The following is a 19890-nucleotide window of genomic DNA, read 5'->3' on the forward strand; positions in this document are numbered from 1 at the left end:
ACTGATTCATTGAGGAACTAAACAATGCTCCAGTGTGCTGCTTGGAGATGTCCAATGATAAATTTGACTATAAATGTGCAACGATATATTGTTTTCATTGGCGGCAATATTATGCCTAAAGTTCACATTACTTTATAACTTCTTGTATTATATTAAGTAATGTATAAAAGCAATATGGTGTACAATTGCTGTTATGCAACAAATGCCATCAACTGAATTTTTATTGAACCAATAATATTCTTTTAAGAAAGAGACAGAATAGAGTTTTGCTACAAGTACCTAGTGTTCATTTGTTACTGTTGTTTAATGCAATCCAGAGATGAAACAAAACAACCTCCAAGCATTCAGAAAAGGTTTTGTGGATTTGTTGTGTTGGTTTTGTTGTTTTTTTAATTTTTAAACTGTTAAAAGAAGGACATTGGATGATGAGAGTTCCTCCTTACCCCCCCCGCCTCCACCCAAATGGCTCCCTCACTCAAAGCCACTCTAGAGGGACTAAGGGTCTCTGGCACTCAGTGCCTCACCGTCCGCTCTGAGACTGCCCTGCCAAGAAAGAGAAGGGTCTCTCATTTTTCTGACACTCTTGTCCTTCAGCCTATTGATCGTTAGGGAGAGAACATCACTACCATGGCCACTAATAGAAAGTGAGGTTCATCAGCCGCTGCCTGCTGATCCCCTCAACAGACATACAGATCTATAAAGGCCAGCCAACTAACCTTTTTCTTTTTTTTAACCTTCTCATGTCCCTTCTGTCTTCAACTTTTCTCACATTTTATATGTTATTTATTTGCCCATTTTTTGCAAGGGACTCTATGTTTCCTTTTTTAAGTCGTTTGCTCTCAATATCCTCTTAATATCCTCTAGGACTAGCCCACTAAAAACTGTAGAATGCCAGACTGTTGTTGCAATCCAAAGCTTTTACATTAGCAAAGCAGGTTGTATGCAAACAAAGCCAGGTTGTAATCAAAATAAACCCTTATTTGAAGAATCTTCCTTTAGCACCTGTGATAATACAATGGATCAGAGGACAATCAGACAGGAATATTTATGTGTTTTCCTATAGTTTCTTTCCTGAAAAAGATGCTACTTTGAGACGCACAGCTATTATTCGCATTTTTCATTCACATTATTCCAACTGCATGCAGGGACCGTCTAGCAATGAGTGTGTGCAATGAGAGGAGGATTACATTCTAATTACAAGACAACACTGAACACCTCCATCGGGCTGAACCCTTTTATAATCCAGTACAAAAAGATGACCGTAACCTTGGGAGAAGAAAATAAGGAGATTGAGCTTCTTAAATACACACATGTGTGCACGCGCGCAGACACACACACATACACATACACACACACACACACACACACACACACACACACACACACACACACACACACACACACAGATTCTTAAATACAGACATGTGTGGAGGAGTGAACCCTGCTGTCTTTTTCTTGACTTAGTGAGGGAGCTTTATTTTGTTGGGGACATGCAATTGTGGTTTGTTGTCAGTGCTGGCAGAAATGCACATTTCTCATTCAGGCAACTAAGGGGTGAATGAGCTGCCGTAAAGATGCACACAGCCCTCAGGCCTCCACGCTGTCGGTCCTCAGCATAGCTCCACTGTAGTGCAGTGATAAGCTAAGATAATGGACTCTGAGAATGACAGGTAAACCTGCACACTATTCATGTGTGTAGGGGGAGGTTTGTATAGTGCAGAACTGGCAATTTATCATATTCATTTAGCACAAAAAAAAAAAAAAAAAATAATAACAGGATAAAAATGAGCACAGTTACTGATTATTTGACCCCTACATAAATTTTGTTAATAATTAACAGAAAAGGATAGAGCAAAATTGAATGGAGTGGAACAGAAGGCAGGAGTCGTAACGTGTTTTACATGACACAGAAATGGAAAAAACAAAAATGAAAATTTTTGAGGGGTAAAAAATGGTTTCTATAAAGTATATATGTTCTATGTAGTATAAATGTAATTGAGACGCACTACATTTGTCCCTGGGAAGTAGGAGATTTCAGATGCAGCCACAGTCATTATGAGCGAGTCACTGAATCATTCATTCAACTGAACTGAATCAATTCAATTCAGACTGTTCAGCAATCATGATTTGAATCAAATGTATTATATTAACAGTTATGTTTCTCTTTGTCTATATGAACACATATACCAGTATTCTAATAGTTGGTAAAATTTGTTTTACATTTTTAGAATTATATTTGTAGAATTTATATTTAAGTTAGGAAAGATGAATGACATGGAAAATGAATGAATCAGCATACTGTAGTTAGCATAAGTGCCGCAGCTCATTACACTATAGGTATTAACCTATAGGCCACAGCAAACAATTATGAAGAAATATGAAGAATAAAATTACAAGTAGGGCCTAGAATAAGGAACTTTAGAAAAACTTGAGCTTTTCCTTAACCAGCACTTGCATAGACAGCTTTGTCAGAAAAGGGCAGAGTTTGAGTTACATTCTTTCAGTCAGTTGAGTCACAAACACAAAACAATTGGAGGACAAAACACATACAAAGCTGACCTTATACAAAACCTTTCCCATTTATATCATATTTCCACATCTTATTATCTTCTTTTAGCATAATCTTACACCAAATCTTGCTTAACGATTAAGGGTCAAATAAGGGTGAAAAAAAAAGTCATATTCAAATCCAACATATCAGTCTATTGAGGTTTTCATGTGTTTTCAAACCACATCTAGGCAGCTGCAAGAGCAATATGCTTTCATAAAACAACATTCAAATCACAAAACCCAAATGCAATTATTAAATCTTGCTTCCAGGCATGTTATTGTGCAATGTTTCAGTTAGAGCGGAATGAATGTTGAGTAATATTGCACAAGTCTATTAGTCAGGATAAGACTGAAATCCACTCTGCCGTAAAACACCCTGTTATTCCTTTCAATTCGAGCCCACAAATGCCATAAAGCCAGCCAGAATGCTCAACTTGTCACAAATTATGACCACACATGAGCCATCACACCACACCCACTGCCATTCATCAATACCAAAAGAGCCAAGAGAACTGGAAGCCATCAATAAACATTCGCAAATTCACACAGAATGCCTGATATTGTAAACAGGACTATGGTAACTGTTTGTCCCCTTTGCAGGCCATCAAAACACGGGCATCTCATTTATCTGACATTCTGATTGGAACCAACTCAGTTCAATTTTGTATGTTTATGTGAATACGGTCAGAAAACGAGGTTTTGATGGCATTGTGAAATGCTAGAGGTTCAGCCATAAAAGACAGATGGCCATACAAATCATTCGTAATAAGAAATACATGCTAACTATCTCATTTTACTGATACATTCCTATTCCTCAGGAGCACTGGAAATGTTTTAAAGCCACAATCCAAATGATACCCAAGAGAATAAAATGCTGGGCTGAGCTGGGGTTGAAATTTATCTTCATGCATAATCACTGGAAGATACATTTTCACAGAATATACATTTTCGGAGTAAGCTAGCAGACATCGTATAAACGTATGACTTACAGCATTAGTAACATGTTAGAAAGAAAGAAAGCAAAAAGTTATCTTGATTAGTTTAAAAAGTTTTGAACTGTTACTGGGCACACATTCATGAACTCGGCTGTCCAATACAGCTAAATTTGTCCTCTCAATTAAAACTGCACCAACTTTCTAAATCAAAAGAAATTACAATAATTATGACAACATTTCTCTGTCATTACTGCACCACATACCAGAGATCTGGATCCCGTTCAGACACAGCTCTCCTAAGTAACTGTCTGGGCGAAACCAACAGACATTTTTAGTAAACTTAATGGCAGCCCATTCCAGAGGGACAGTTCATACAGTATCTCCAGTCTCTTCTCCAAACGCTTAGATTAATTTTCTGTGATCAGTTTTATGTGCAGGATGAACCCAATAGCCTGAAATGAAAGAAGAGTCTTAAAAAAAATACAAAAATAAAAAGATGCTAAAAAAAAGAAAACGAAAAAAACAAAAACCAATGTGCCATTCTACACACATATAACTTTCTTTCTTAAGTGGAACATAAAAGTTTAATTTCTTAAGAATATCCTGGTCACTTTTTCAATATACTACGAGCATATACAACCATTAAAATAATGCCTTTACTGTCACTTTTTTAATCAGTTTAATGCATCCTTACTGAACAAAATCATTCTTGATTGACTCAAAATTTTGATATTCACCGAAGCTCTTCTTGCTGCATTCATGACACTTCATGAAAGAAGTACAATGTTCATTTCTTAAACAACTGATTAGTTTGTGTTTAGATTTGCGTTTAAGAATATGTTTTTGAATGTTAGTTTATTTTTTATTTTTATTTATTTATTTTTTTTTGTGCTCCACAAAAGAAAAGAAAAAAAGTCATACATGTTTGGATTATATATGGGTGAATAAATAATGGCACAATTATCATTTTTATGGGTGAACTATCTCTTTAAGATAATAGAAACACAAGTCGCTGTAAAAGCATCATTACCTTTTTAACTCTTTAACCTTTGTTGTACATATTTTTATTCAAAGGCCCACCACACTTAATGAGTTCTGTTTGTACTGATCCCATGGCTGAATGGCAGAATTTTTCATTCGTCAAGACAGCAGCTTGTCTCCGCCAGATCATTTGCATGGGCTGGCAGCTGCTCACCTCTGCAGGGCACTTGAAATGCTGCGCATGGCCTCCTCTAGCTCCTTCAGCCCTTTTTAAACTTAAGACCAATGGATCCTATTAAGGACTCAGGCAGGGCTACTGACAAGCCAGTCAATAACAATGTGAGGTTACTTCATTAATGGTCTAATGGCTGATGGACTTAGGGTTGGAAACAGGCCAGTGAGACTGATTCTGGGTCGCAGAAGATGGAAGAAGCTTATCTAAAACCATCTAAGAGTGTGTTCAACGGCTGACGATTACCTACATACACACTTTGAAGGAGTTTACGAAGGTCTAGGACACCAAGACACACATCCCTCCCTAAATCAATATTGACATAGCCTGTTGTTTCCCATTGTTCTTCCTTTTCCAGTAGCTGTGCACAAGTATAAAGAAAGACTCTCAAGGTCTGTGCCAGTCAGTCGGAGGCACATGGCTCAGACTTGCACAAAGGGCTCTTTTATTTCACTGGTGACCCCAGGAGAGAACTGCCCATCATCCTCTAGCCAAATTAGCATACAGCAATCCATTAGACAGGCCCTGACACACGCAGCGGAAATCCCCAATAGGCCTGATCATAGGAGGACAAGTTCATTATTCATAATGGGAGGACAGAAAAAGAAGGAGAATGAAGAGAGTGAGAGAGAGAGAGTTTGAGGGAGGAGCGCATTGTCAGATGTGGGCATGTATATGGCAAAAAGAAAGAGAAAGATGTACATGTACAGTAAGTGTCATTATCAGGTGGCATTTGTATCTCTCATATACACCTATAACACAACAAAATTCTCCTTGCTGTACATTATATACGTATTTTATTGTAAAAATATATGGTAATTATTGTATATATATATATATATATATATATATATATATATATATATATATATAAATATACATTATTTCTCTGATTAAATATACATTTTTTTTTATTATTTTAAAAGCATCTTACACTTGACAAGTGGAGAGAGGTGACATCAGTCACCTTTTTGTAAAAGAAAAAAAAAGATTAAAGGAAAGGAAGAGGGGAAATGAAAAACAATTACAGTAATGTGCTATAGTTTTTTCTATATAAGTTTTTTTTTTTTTCTGTGTGTAAAAGTCGATTATTTTGTGCTACTGGAAAGTGGAGGAGGCTATATAAAAAGGTGGGAGTTTATGAATGTAGTTTACAAATTCATTTATGATCACAAGAATGCTTTTTCATATCTGCAATGTCCTTTTCCACTGCAGATGACAACAGCTAATATCATAAGTGGCAGTGAACAAATACACATACATTAAGAAGCCATAAACGGAGAGTGAAGTTCTGCTGACATGTGTAGTGTTAAATGCCAACGTACCATTTAAAATGAAAGGGCAGCAGCATTTCCAGTCTTTGTGGTGCGCCTTTCAGACTAATTTAGAAATAAAATGGTCCTTTAGTGTTCTGCACCTGCCAAGAGTTGGACTGGTTAAAGACCTGCAGAAGAACAATATGAGGATGTAACATTAGAATTTTCCCTTCTCAACATAAGGATAATGCACTTTTCTCAGTTGTTTTCTCTCAGTTTATTTATGATTTTATTTTAATATCTTCTGGTTTCAAACTTTACCGTATACTAGCAAAAAGAGCTAAATCAAGTTTGACTCAAGCCAAGGGAAAGGCCATGCTGACCTCCACTGCTGCCCTGACAGGCAAGTACTACATCTTTTCCTGCAGAGAAATGCCATCTCTGAAAGGCTTCCATTTGATTAATATTTATAATGGAAGGCTGACTCTTTTTTTCTCCTCTCCACAGGCTGTTTTATTGTCAGATGGTCACCTCTCTAATTTGGGGGTTGAAAATGATGGTCTTGGTTGTGGCACTCTGCCAGCACAGGCAGTTCCTCTGATCTCTCTGAAGTCCTCAGTAAGTCTCTCTCTCTCTCTCTTTTCATATCAGGCTTGTGCTGCTCAATCCTTGGCAAACCTCTAATCCTCATATTATAAGACACCTGGACAGTCTTACACTGTCTGTCTGCCCAGAACTCTCCAGATTGGTCACACTATTTCACACCTTTTCTCTTGCCTGATGTTCAGGTAGCTTCTCTGATATGAATAGCAGGTTCAATGTGGAAATCGTTGGCCCAGCCGGGACCAAATCCACTGTTATCTCTCTCTGAGCCAGGACTGCTTGGGAGGGTGTGGGATAGATTTCATGTAAGTGTAAAAATGAGCACAGAGGAGGTGAGGAGAATGAGAGAGGAACTGGCAGAAGTTTGCTGGAACAGCTCCATTGCCTCATTTACACCTGAGACCCATCACAGGTAAAGTGGCCAGCACTAAAAACAAGTGTAAACGGGGTGCAGAATATTTTGCGATTCGATCACATAAATCACATTTGGAGCAATGTTGTTATTGTTAACTAAAACTATTAAAAATTGTTTCTTTATTGAAAAAAAAAAGAAAAAAATCGGAATAAATATTTATTCAGAAGGAAACACAATGCATTATTAAGAGCTGTTTTTGAATTTATTATTAAGAGCTTTTTGAATTTGGAGATCAAGGTAAATTGTACTTAATTTATCTTCCGGGAAACATGCAAGTACAGCATGGCATTTCCTTCTGGAGCATCAGTAAATGTTTGAACCTTTTTTAATACAGTAGTTGTGTTTGAGTCCCTCAATTGTCCTCAGTGTGAAAATATGGATCTCAGAATCATACAGTCACTGCTGGAAAGTGTTCAAGTATGCAAAAAATGCAGGAAAAATGAAGATTCTGCAGGACCTGGAGGATTCGTCTGAAGAACAGTGCTCAGTTTAACTGTTCAGAAGAAGGGACTCATGAACAACCATCACAAAAAAAAAAAATAAAAATAAAAAATAAATCAAATAAAATAAACAGTTGTGGATCATCCAGGTAACCACAAACAGTATTAAGAATCAAGGGTTCCCGAACTTTTGAATGGGGTTATTTTAATAATTTCAGCTATTTTTTCTTATGGACTAAATGTAAACCTCTTTTATGTAAAATATCTTACTCAGGACAGTACTAAATAAAACATGACATGCATTTTGTATGATCTCTTTTATTTTGTTAAAATTATTCACATTTTAACAGATTCTGCAATGGGTTCCCAAACTTCTGCATGCCACTGTTGTTGTTTTTTTTTTTTTTTAGCTTTATCAACATGAATTAACACAGCAACATAGTGATTTATGTAACTGACTAAATCAAAGGTGACTACTAGATCTCCCCTAACCACTTGTGACTGCATCCCAAGATGATTGTCCAGTTGTGAAGAGGTGGCCATGTTTTCCTATTGTGGCAAGAGCTGGTAGTCGATGTTTGAGGTTTTACAACACTTGACACACAAACAAGTCTCAGCTCGATCCCCTTCCCCTCGTGCCTCCATTGGTTATGTTCAAAACTTCACAGGTTGTAATAGCAATGCTTTTGCTTTCTTCTCTCTATACTGTCATTGGTATAATCAACTTCTGAAAAAAGCTACTTGACCCACTTCAAATAGCCGTTGTGTTCAATTTCCACCTCACCAAAACAAACCAAAGGTGGTTTTTCAAGCCATATGTCAGCAGTATGAGAGGACGGCTTTTATGTGGTGAAAGCAGTTTAATATTTTGTGAAGGCTTACTGCTGCTGCAGACCGGCTGAATGACAGTCTGACAATACACTCCCATCCATTCTACTTCTCAGATCAAGTGCTCGCAGCAGCAACCCTGAGATACATTCACTCGCTCGCCTGCCCGCTCTGAGAGGGTGATGTGCCCACCCTGACAGAGGGAGCGAGAACGAAAGCGCAAGACGAAGAAGGAGAGAGATGTAGAGGTAATGCAGAGTTTTTTGTTGACCTTGGCTGAGGAGGATAAGGAGTGATGAGTGTGTTTATATTGCATGTTCCAGATCCTTTACTCACAGAATCTCTGCTGCAGGAGGTTTATGCATTTGTCTCTACACTGTACACACAAACACAGTCATTAAGGGTGCAGCGGGCACTGCCCTCCTTTGGCAACACATAGAGAGCCCGTTCTCTCTGACTCGTCACATCTATGTGGAGTTTCTGCACCGTTTCTCCTCTCAATCTTTATTCTTATTTAAGTCAAAGACATAAATTCAATGCATAGGGCACGACGTGGAGCTAAGCTTCACTGGTTTTCTCCATGCAGAAAATGAGATCTAATAATGATTTGCTCACCGTGGATGCTATCAGCACATAAAATCATCCAGGTTAATCAAATGGTTGTTGTGAAAGCCGTTTCTTTCTCTGCAGCGCTAACCCTTGCCGGCACAAGCTGAAAAGATCATTGATTTTTAATCTGCAATGAAAACCTCTTGTCACCCTTGGGTGTTTCTGAAATAATGCTGTTTTCAGTAGTTATACTATTTCAGGCTCTTCTGGGATGGGCCTATGGAAATTCTGATGAGCTTTTGGGGCAGCGAGTCTAAATGTTATGAACTTTGCCTTTTGACCACACTGCGAAACCACATGAACGAAAGGAAATTCACTTTGTAATTCTGGCAACCTTAGACCTAGCAACCTACATACTGTGCATAATAACAAACAATCAAATAAATGCAAAGTACATGTAATGATATTTTACATGCCTCTGGCTTATATTGATTGCGTGAAAGAGACACGGTACTTAAAATTATTCTACCCCATCTTTCAAGGTTCTGTGATTCCCCTTAAATTAAAATATGTAATCTTTAAACTGAATTTAAAGAAACATTTTCAATATTTAAAAAGCCAATTTCACCACAACGACAGGCTGTCATTAGCAAGACCTTGTGATGTCAATGCAACGGGAAGACAAGAAAACAAGTTTTAAATAAGCCCTTGGATTAAGAGTCACCTGATGAATACGATTTAGCAAACAGAAAATTATTTACACTATGGAAGAAGACAACTTTAACTGAATCAAAGTTTGCATCAAAACTGTAATGAGAATAAATTCAACAAACAACACAAGTACATCTTCTAATTGTTATAATGCGGGCCAAAGAAAAAGCAATGTGTTCTGACACTGATTTTCTGGAGCGAAAGAAGTGAAAGAAGAACGTGGAGAAGACGGGCTGGGTCTGGGCTGTGTTCGGCTAAGGCGAGATGATGAAGCATGCTGAGGGGGATAAATGAGACACACAGAGAAAGGCACAAAGTCTTGAAGAGAGAAGTCAGTCAGCTGAGCGTCCTTCATTCCTAAAGTACTGTATCTGCTTATCAGCAGGGTTTTCTCTGAGAATGCAATCGATAAAAATAATAATAATAATAATAATAAAATAAAAAATCCGTGATACAAAGATGGAAGAAATACATGAAGTATAATATGAGTATAAAATCAAACAGATTGTGGGATTTTAAAGATTTGTTTTCCTTTAAACTGTTTTTGTGGTGACACCGTCCAACAATAACTCCAGTGGCAGTATCTATTTTACTTTTTTTTAGCTAACTGTTTTCTCAGAGATCCTAAAGCAAAGGGTAAATGTAAGGGGAATGGCAATATGCAAACGAAAAGTCACGCGAGTAGAGGTACTGCCTCCATTGCTTTTGGCTGATTACCCCAATATGATGATGCCCGACTATATTTAAAAAGTCCAAAAATCAACCTTAATGGGCTAAACTGGTGGAAATGGACAGACTAATTAAAAAGTAAATAATTCAACCACTCAAATAAACACTTTTAGTCACATCCAAACCAAAATGATCTTATAGTGACACTGCAGCTTGGTGTTTATTTGCCAAACTATCTTTATTACTAAATAAAATGATAACAATCAAATTAGTCTTTTAAAATGTAATCAAATGAAAATATAACAGTTAATGTACCACAAAACATTGCCTTTTTGTTTTTTTGTGAAATAAGATGCTGCACTACAGAACTACATAAATTAAAACATGATCATTGATATGATACCTTTTACTGCACATGATGACAGTGAATATCACTGGATAGCTGTCTCCAGGTATCACAAACCTTCTGTTTTTGCCGGAAATCATTCCCTATGTGATCATCAAGTGTCTAGCGTAATTCTTTAAGGTATGATTTCAAGAATTTTGGATCTTAAAAATTGGCCAAAGACCACATAAGGTTGAGAATTCCTGCTCTAAGAACAGTTTTACTTGTACATTTAAACGTTCCTCAGACAAAGAGTCTTAAGAGTTTAAAATCTGTCTCATACTCTTTAATGAATTCTGTACTTATTTCTGAATTTCGTTTTGTGGTGCACAAAGAGTGCTGTTCTAGAACATTTCTCATTTGCTGTCCCAATCTCAACAGATTTGATGCAAATTGCTTCTCTATACTTATCTAAGTCTTTGACTATTTTGTTTTTCATTCTGCATTACCTTATAATGACCAATACCTTATCTTATCTCATCTGTACCATCAAAACTGACAGAGTATTTTTAGTTCTTTTCATGGCCATAAAGAAAATACGAGACAGACCGCACCAGTGCGGGCTTCGACCCCAAGGGGTTAATGGTGCATATTCTTATCCTTCGTGAAAGAACAACATACTAATCTATTTTTGATGCATCTTATAATTTCATCAAGAAATTGGAACAGGAGATCTTGAGGGACACAAGCACAATTTCAATCTGCTGCCAGTTTATCATGACTGAATATCCTCTACACATTTACAGTAGCTAAAGAGATATCAAACACAATACACATGCTAACTTGTGTTATTTACAAATTTGGGCTTCAGACTATGCCAATTAAACCAGGAATTATAGACTCTGCAGAAATAGTTACAACAGCTCCACTGAATTTTATGCTGTATAAATGCCATTTATGTCTAGGGCCAATAAACTTCTAAATATCCTCAAGGCTGTTGCAGCAAAAATCTAAAATCTAAAATCTACACATAAAATATGTTTTACTCCATTATTAAATACACAATTTTACTTGACAATAACTAGTTTTAAGTTAATAATAATTATAATATGAATAATATTCATGGTTTAACCATATAAATTTTATATATTATTATAAAAAATATATTTAATATACATAAAACAATGTACGGATGGATGGACGGACAAACAGATAGACAGACAGACGGACAGACATAGATAGATAGATAGATAGATAGACAGATAGACAGATAGATAGATAGATAGATAGATAGATAGATAGATAGATAGATAGATAGATAGATAGAATACAGGACACAACATGACAGAAAAGTTAGGAAAAGTGTCACTTTGTTGCACTTTAGATGACATTGTTCAATTCTGTAGAACAGTCACGGACGCATGAACATGGCTCTCATGCTGAGGTTTCATAATGGACACACAAAAGAGGAAACCCTGTTGAGAAACGCCTATACCAGAACTCCACTTCCCCTCTTAGAGATAGAGGGAATGGGATGAAGAGAAAAAATGAGAGTGTTTGTTCTCAGTGGTGCTTTGCTAATGAAAGACCACATTCTTGTTTTTTTTTTTTGTTGTTTCGTTTTGTGTTATTGTCACACTCTCTCTTTTTCCACGTCTGTTTGGCGACCCACTATGAAGCATCGTCCGACTTGGTGACAAGGACTGAAGATAAAGCCCCCATAAATGTTCAGTAAATCATCTCCTGACCTTTCCTGGCATTGCACACATCGGCAACTGAAATGTTAAAGACAAAAGGAAGATTGAAACTTCCAGTAGCATGATGAAGTACAGTCTCCAGCCTCCATCCTCCTCCTCTCTCGTAATCTCTTTTCCATTCTGTCCAACTATGTCGTCTTTTCTTCCTGTCCCCGTACCTGCCTGGCTGCGTGAACGCGTAGGGTGGTGAACATTTTGCATATGCGATCTGTCTTAGGGGCAGGATTAATGTTGTTTGCTGGCTCCCAAACACAGCTTGTGGTGCACTGTGGGCGACAGGAAACTTGGCCAAGTCTGGCTGCCGCACGGCTGGGTGGAAAATTAACCCTTGGTGGCGGGAGGCTGGAGGCCGTAGCTCAGGTGTCCTTACATATGTTTGTGGTGTCAGGACAAGCCCGGCTCCTGGACCCCCTGCAGGGAAAGAGCACTACCAGCAAGCCCAGTATCAGAGGCCTGGAAGGGGGAGAAGGGGGAGAGTGATGCGCCTTGGCACAGAGCGCAGCCAATATGCTTCACTTTTTAAGGCCTCGCTGGCTTCAGATAGTGGAGCCACTGATAGTTAATCATTATGTACTGTATATGTATGAAACAGATTCATTTGGTTGTTTTCATGTCATTTCGGAAGAGATGACGGGAGAGAAGAGGAGGTCCAGTCCCTGCTGGGACACAGGTGTCTTCGTATCTCCTGCTATGCTCACTCAGAAGATCGCACAGTGGGACTATCACGCCAAATTGCTTATTCCATAATTATGGTCCAGCTTCCCGTAAGAGCACAGAGAACCAGAAACACCCTCATGCATAGCTTTCTCTGCAAATAACACATTACTCATCTGATAAATTGCAAAGTCCTGGTTAGGGTTTTGATGTGGTATGAAATTACTGTTTTTTTTTTGACAAGCATAAATAGACTTCCAGTTCGGATACACCAGAAATTAGACAAGGCAAGATAAAGATAGAATGTGTAACTCAAGGGGCCAAATGAACAGTATCTAACAGCTGTCGTCATGGCATTGACCTTTACTTTGGCCCATGGTGACCCGTGGTTTAAACTTTTAAATTGCAAACTTGAATCTTGGCATTTCCGAGCCTCTGTGCATGGGTGTTATCTTAAGGGAGAGTGACAGTTTGCAAAATGTAACCAGGAGCAGGTTTCCTTCTTCAACAAAGCTGGAAAAGAGAAAGAGGACATCTACGACTGGCTGTCTTTCATAATCACATTTTCCTAAAACTAGGCTATGTCTTACACAGAAAATCTGTGATGCTCTGTCAAAGTGGAATTACTGTGGGTCAAGTACGAGGCGGATGATAGAGGAACCGAATGTTCTCTGCTCATGACTGCTTAGCTTGACTTCTTCCTGTGCTCTGATCCAAACTCCACCAATCAGTAGATCTGTGTTGCCCTGTTCCGGAGAACCACGCAAATGACAGAAATAAAGAAATAAGAGAGAATCACCCTGAGGCTACATCTAAACCTCCACCATTTCCCCCATCATTTCCAGTTGAGATTTGAAGTTGCTGCTACCTCTAATATAAATGCATCTATGATGGGAAACAGAAGAAACTGAGAGAGAAAGATAGAGAAGTAATAAAAACAGGGTCATTCTTTCATACAGGTTACATACATGTGAGGTCAAAAGTTTACTTACACCTTGCAGAATCTGCAAAATGTTCATTATTTTACCAAAATAGGAGGAATCATACAAAATGCATGTTATTTTTTATTTAGTACTGACCTGAATCAGATATTTCACATAAAAGACGTTTACATATAGTCCACAAAGGAAAATATTATTTTATAAAAAATTACTCCATTCAAAAAATTTACATGCGCTTGATTCTTAATACTGTATGTGGTTACCTGGATGATCCAAACCTGTTTTTTGTTTTGTTTTGTGATAGTTGTTTATGAGTCCCTTGTTTGTCCTGAACAGTTTATATATATATATATACACTCACTGGCCACTTCATTAGGTACACCTTGCTAGCACCGGACCCCTCTTTTGCCTTCAGAACTGCCTTAATTCTTTGGGGCATATATTCAACAAGGTGTTGGAAACATTCCTTAGAAATTTTGGTCCATATTGACATGATAGCACCACGCAGTTGCTGCAGATTTGTTGTCTGGAATTTAATGATGCGAATCTCCCTTCCACCACATCCCAAAGCTGCTCTATTGGATTGAGATCTGGTGACTGTGGAGGCCATTTGAGTAAAGTGAACTCATTGTCATGTTGAAACCAGTCTGAGGTTATTTGAGCTTTGTGGCATGGTGCATTATCCTGCTGGAAGTAGCCATCAGAAAATGGATACACTGTAGTCATAAAGGGATGGACATGGTCAGCAACAATACTCAGGTAGGCTGTGGCATTTAAACGATGCTCAATTGGTACTAAATGTGCCAAGAAAATATCCGCCACACCATTACACCACCACCAGCAGCCTGAACCATTGAGACAAGGCAGGATGGATCCATGCTTTCATATTCTTTACGCCAAATTCTGACCCTACCATCTGAATGTCACAGCAGAAATCGAGACTCATCAGACCATGCAACATTTTTTCCAATCTTCTATTGTCCAATTTTGGTGAGCCTGTGCAAATTGTAGCCTCCTTTTCCTGTTCTTAGCTGACAGGATCGGCACCCGGTGTGGTCTTCTGCTGCTGAAGCCCATTTGCTTCAGTGTTCAACGTGTTGTGCGTTCAGAGATGGTTTTCTGCATACCTTGGCTGTAATGAGTGGTTATTTGAGTTACTGTTGCCTTACTATCATCTCTAACCATTCTGATGCTCGGTTTGAACTTCAGCAAGTCATCTTCACCACATCTAGATACCTAAATCCATTGAGTTGCTGTCATGTGATTGGCTGATTAGCAATTTGTGTTACCAAGCAATTGAATAGGTGTACCTAGTAAAGTGGCCGTTGAGTGTATATGCATGTATGTATATATATATATATATATATATATATATATATATATATATATATATATATATATGTATGTATGTATACGTGTGTGTGTGTGTGTGTGTGTGTGTGTGTGTGTGTGAGCAATATCACATGTAGCATATCTGATACGGCATTCATTCTTCAGCTCAATCTCATATTCACAATAAAACATTAGTTTAAATGTCCGGTGAGGAAAACCATATCTTTGTCGTACTATCCTTCAGTGCATTTGTTGACTGCTCTTGCAAGGTGTTGTTCAAAGTGAAAATAACTTCCTTGTTTACAACTTTGTTTCAGTCTCTTTCAACATAAAAGTCTTTACTGCTGACTCACTCATAAAAAGTCTTTTGTTGCCATCTAACGGTGGAACAATGTAACTAATCGTAATCACCAACACAAACACATTATGTTTCCAAATACTGAATACCATAATGAAATACTAGTATTATTTATATAAAATATTATTAATTGAATAATAATATTTAATAAACAACAAATAATACATAGGTAATAATAATAAAAGTTGTTCTATTCAGCGTTCTGATATACAGCATTAAAGTTACATAAATTAATAAAGTAATGAGATTTTGCCCTCAGCCAAAACTATTTGCTCTGGAATGATAGATTCACCCAAAACAAATTATAGGTAATTTTTAACTACTATAGAGATATCAGAACCAAATTCCAGAAGAAGTGGCTGAGGTAAGGTTACTCTCGGCGGGTTCATGAACACTAAACGCCCGCTGACGCCAAGCTCACATCTTCGAAAACGTCAAAGCAAATTTTCAAATAAACGTTATCTTTGCATATTTGAAGTCTAAACACCTACATTCTGGCCTAAAACTTTTCAAACTAAAACAGTATTATTTATAAAATTATGGATTTTGGCGTACATATACATATACATATACATATACATATACATATACATATACATATACATATACACAGGGCTCGAATTGAGGGGGGGTGGCATCCCCTGGTGGAAAAGAATGACAAAAAGCACCCCGTGAAACCACCATCCCCCCTAACCATCCCCTTTAGATTAATAATGTTGTGTATTATGTAAAATTTATTGTGCAAATTAAATTAAAATTCTCTAATTATGATAATTCATGAACTAAATAACACCGATTGGCCAATCAGAACTCAGCAGCCTACTATAACAAGCTGCTGACAAGAGAAAGCAAGTTTCCGCAATTTTTTTTGCGCAAAATGGTTCAAGGTCAACTTTTGAAGTTCTTTAAAAAGAAAACAACAGAAGGTATGATTTTTACTTCATTAGAATTCCCCTGACATAATGTCATTGTGCTGTATGTGTGACTGTGAGGGGCTGTGAGAGGATAGCAGAGCTGACAAGTGTCACCGACTTTGCAAAAAAAACAACAAAAAAACAAAACAAACAAAAATACATCTTGAGAGTCCAGAAGCATTCACTGCGCGATGAAGCCCATTATAATGCAGTTAGAATGCCCTTATAATTAAAGCAATGATAGAAAAAATGCCCATGTATGAGTTTTTATGTTTATATTCATTGCACAAGCAATGTACTTTTCTGAATATCAGCACATAAATATGCTAATAATTTCTTTACAACAGTGTAGAGTAGGTGGTTTCATTCCTTGAATTAATCTGTTTTTGAACGAATCATGTGAGCCAGTGATTCAATGGTCCATTCATTTGTTTCATTTCTAATTGAATCAGCCTTTTAAATCAGTCGTTTGATTTGAATGATTCAATAAATCATTTATTAAAACAGGGATTTGCTGCCACCTACGGGCGGTTTAATTGCCATCTTTATTTATCCATGACAGTCCTAAACCAGCCGAGGTGCCAGCACAAAAAAAAATTCATTAAGATATTTTTTTTGTTGTGTTGTATTAAATTAATTTATTTCATTTCAGAGAAGGGAAGGAACAAAGAACATTAAAAATAATTATTTGTTTTATAAGGCTAATTTTTCATTAAATAAAAAACTTTTTTAAACAAATTTTGTAATCATCATGTAAAATTAGCTACGGGACATAACCCAACAACCCATCCCATCCCATTAAAAATCTTAATGAACCCAAAGTTTTGAAGGGTAGTATATATGTAAATATATTTGTAATTTATATGTACCGCATTTTTTTTTTTTTTTTTTTCTAGTAACCTATATATATATATATATAGCTTGGTATAGCTTGGTATATATATATATATATATATATATATATATATATATATATATATATATATATATATATCTTATATATTATATACTGATAATAATCTAAAATCTTACTTATTATGACTGACTTAACTTAACCACATTGAGTTACTCCAAATAAACAATTTATTTATTTTTTTCAGGGAGAGATGTGGCAGAAATAGCTTTTTACAGAAATGTATGTACACTGTGATTATTTCTAGTGTTTTATCTTAAAAAGAAGAAAACTACTCATCACATTGCAGAGGTTCTATAGATGTTATTATGTTATGGCCATTCTTTCGATGATCTGACTTGAGGCCCCACAAACCCACAGGCTGGCCCTGCGTGGGAAAGAGAAAAAGAAATGAAAATAAGAAGGAAAAGAGTAACTGAAAGAGAAAACAATAGTCTGTAAGCAAGATGATGACCCAAGAAACAGGAGATAGTTGTCCCAGCTAGCGAGATAAAAGCTACATTACATGAAATTAATGGAGGCTGTGTGAGCTGTACATAAATCACTGTTTCAACACTATGAAACCAGTACAGTTCTGACTGACTATATGGCCGGAGTTTCAAAGGCCGGCCATTTAGTCAGTCAGAACAGGCCTGAGAGAAGAAAAAGGGGGTTTAGATGAGCAGTTGAGGAAAAGAGTGTGAAAGAGGGTGAATGAAGGAATGAGATGGATAATACAACACAAGGACTATGAGAAAAGCACAGTCTGGGAGAGAAAAAAAGAATCGAATGAAGGGGAGCAGATGAGCATTTGCGCAGCTTGCGTCTCTTCTCTGAGGTGATATCATACACTGTTTAATGAAAGTTAAATAGTTTCTGTGCAGTGCACAGACTGGAGCAGATGAGATCAGGGTGTGGAAGCTGTCAATGCTATTGTTACGTGTTCACACTGTCACCCTGCCTGAAAAAAAAAAAAAAAACACAAAAAAGGTGTATTCAGATACAGACCACCTGTATGCTCCATGTTGAGTCATAAAAACGACAGGGAGTTTTTTCCCCTTCTCCTGCCTTTTTTCTGCACTTGGCATGGTCGTTTTGCAAATACGGAACAAGTGGCCTTTGCTGTTGGAATTTATAAAGTAGTGGAAGGAGAGCATGTATGGTTGGGAAGAGAGATCCAGGAGAATGCTGTTATGGGTTTTTTAATATTTAAATATCTCTGCACCTCTTTGATATGAGAGGATTCTGCTCCCTTCCTTCACTTCCTTTGCAGACAGACACACAGCGATCACTAAAATCTTCCTTCTCACTTTCAATTCCTTTATGCTCTCTCCTTTTCCCTCTAGTTGTGTTAAAGAGACATAATTTCCTCTCTATGCACATCTCTCCCACCTCTGCCTGTTCCAACACATTTTCCTACCCAGACCTGACATCGTAAAGCAAAAAAACTTAAACTCTGAATTAGAGTTTTGTAACCAGTCATGGCCTGACAAATATTTATTCATTGTTTTTTGAAGTCACATTTTGTTGGTCATTCTGTTTCCGCGACCACTCACTATGAAATCTCATTGTTTTAAATTCTTGTTCCATATAACTGTGAATTGCACATTAAAACATTCAATATTAGCTGTATATTTTAATAAAAACAGCATAACCAAAAGCAACCAACATACAGTATATATGACTCTTAAACATTTTTTTTGTTCATATAAAAATACTCACCTTCATGTCAAGATGGCAGATCTTCAAATCAGAACTTTCAGTGCTAACAGTTGCCATGTTCCACGTATTATAAACCTCAAATAGCACATTAAGTAGATAAGTGACCATAAAAACATACAACAAAAGAGAACTGCTTCAATTAAACTTCATTTCCAGCGATATCATTGACTGATGACAGTGGTGGTGGGGGTAGAGAAGATGAGAGGGGCAATAAGGTGAGTAGATACAATCAGTCATGTGTTGGAGTGGGACAAGAAGAGGGAGTCACAGTGTGATGTGGCACCTGGGTGCACTAATTAATGCACAGTTCCAGTGTCTGAACATTTAACCTCCTCTTGCATGTATCACCCAGTGGCTCCTCTCACTTCCACAACAATAAACACAAACAAACCATTAGAGATGGTCAGTGGCTCAGGCATTCACCATACACAGTGTCTTTAGAACAAGGGACCTCAGCATGAAATGATCACAACACACGTACCATAATTCCAGCCGGAATTTATCACAGGTGGGTCGTAGATGCTTAAAAAATCCACATAATCTGGCAAGATGATCTAATTCAGTGCTGGCTTCAAATTCAATCGGGAAAAAGCAATAAACAGGATTATGATGTTTGTGTGACAACTCCGGGTGACCGGGAAAGCCGGTTACACAAGTGCTTCTCCGTTCACCCTAAAACGCTCTATCAAGTAGGTTAAAGGTCAACTGAAAGGCATGACAGGAAAAGAGCAAACAGTACTGAGATGTTCTCATTTTGAAAATAGACTCAGAGATGCAGAGGTCGCCCTAGGGCGAGACTGTGGCTTTCTGATCTGCCGTGTGACTG

At 37.4% G+C, this 19890-nt stretch overlaps 1 long non-coding RNA gene across 3 annotated transcripts in view; it reads right to left on the reverse strand.

The window, feature by feature from the left end:
• Positions 1–5788: 5788 nt before the first annotated feature.
• LOC109058721 overlaps positions 5789–19890 on the reverse strand; it is a 261589-nt gene continuing 247487 nt past the window's right edge. For 2 of the 3 annotated variants that reach the window (XR_006161502.1, XR_006161500.1), the window contains one exon: positions 17472–17730. This is a non-coding gene — a long non-coding RNA (uncharacterized LOC109058721). Of the gene's footprint in view, positions 6143–17471; positions 17731–19890 lie in introns of those variants that run through there. The other variant, XR_006161501.1, reaches the window with a different exon arrangement.

Source organism: Cyprinus carpio, chromosome A13, assembly GCF_018340385.1.
Source record: "Cyprinus carpio isolate SPL01 chromosome A13, ASM1834038v1, whole genome shotgun sequence".
In the NCBI taxonomy this organism is placed as follows: Eukaryota; Metazoa; Chordata; class Actinopteri; order Cypriniformes; family Cyprinidae; genus Cyprinus; species Cyprinus carpio.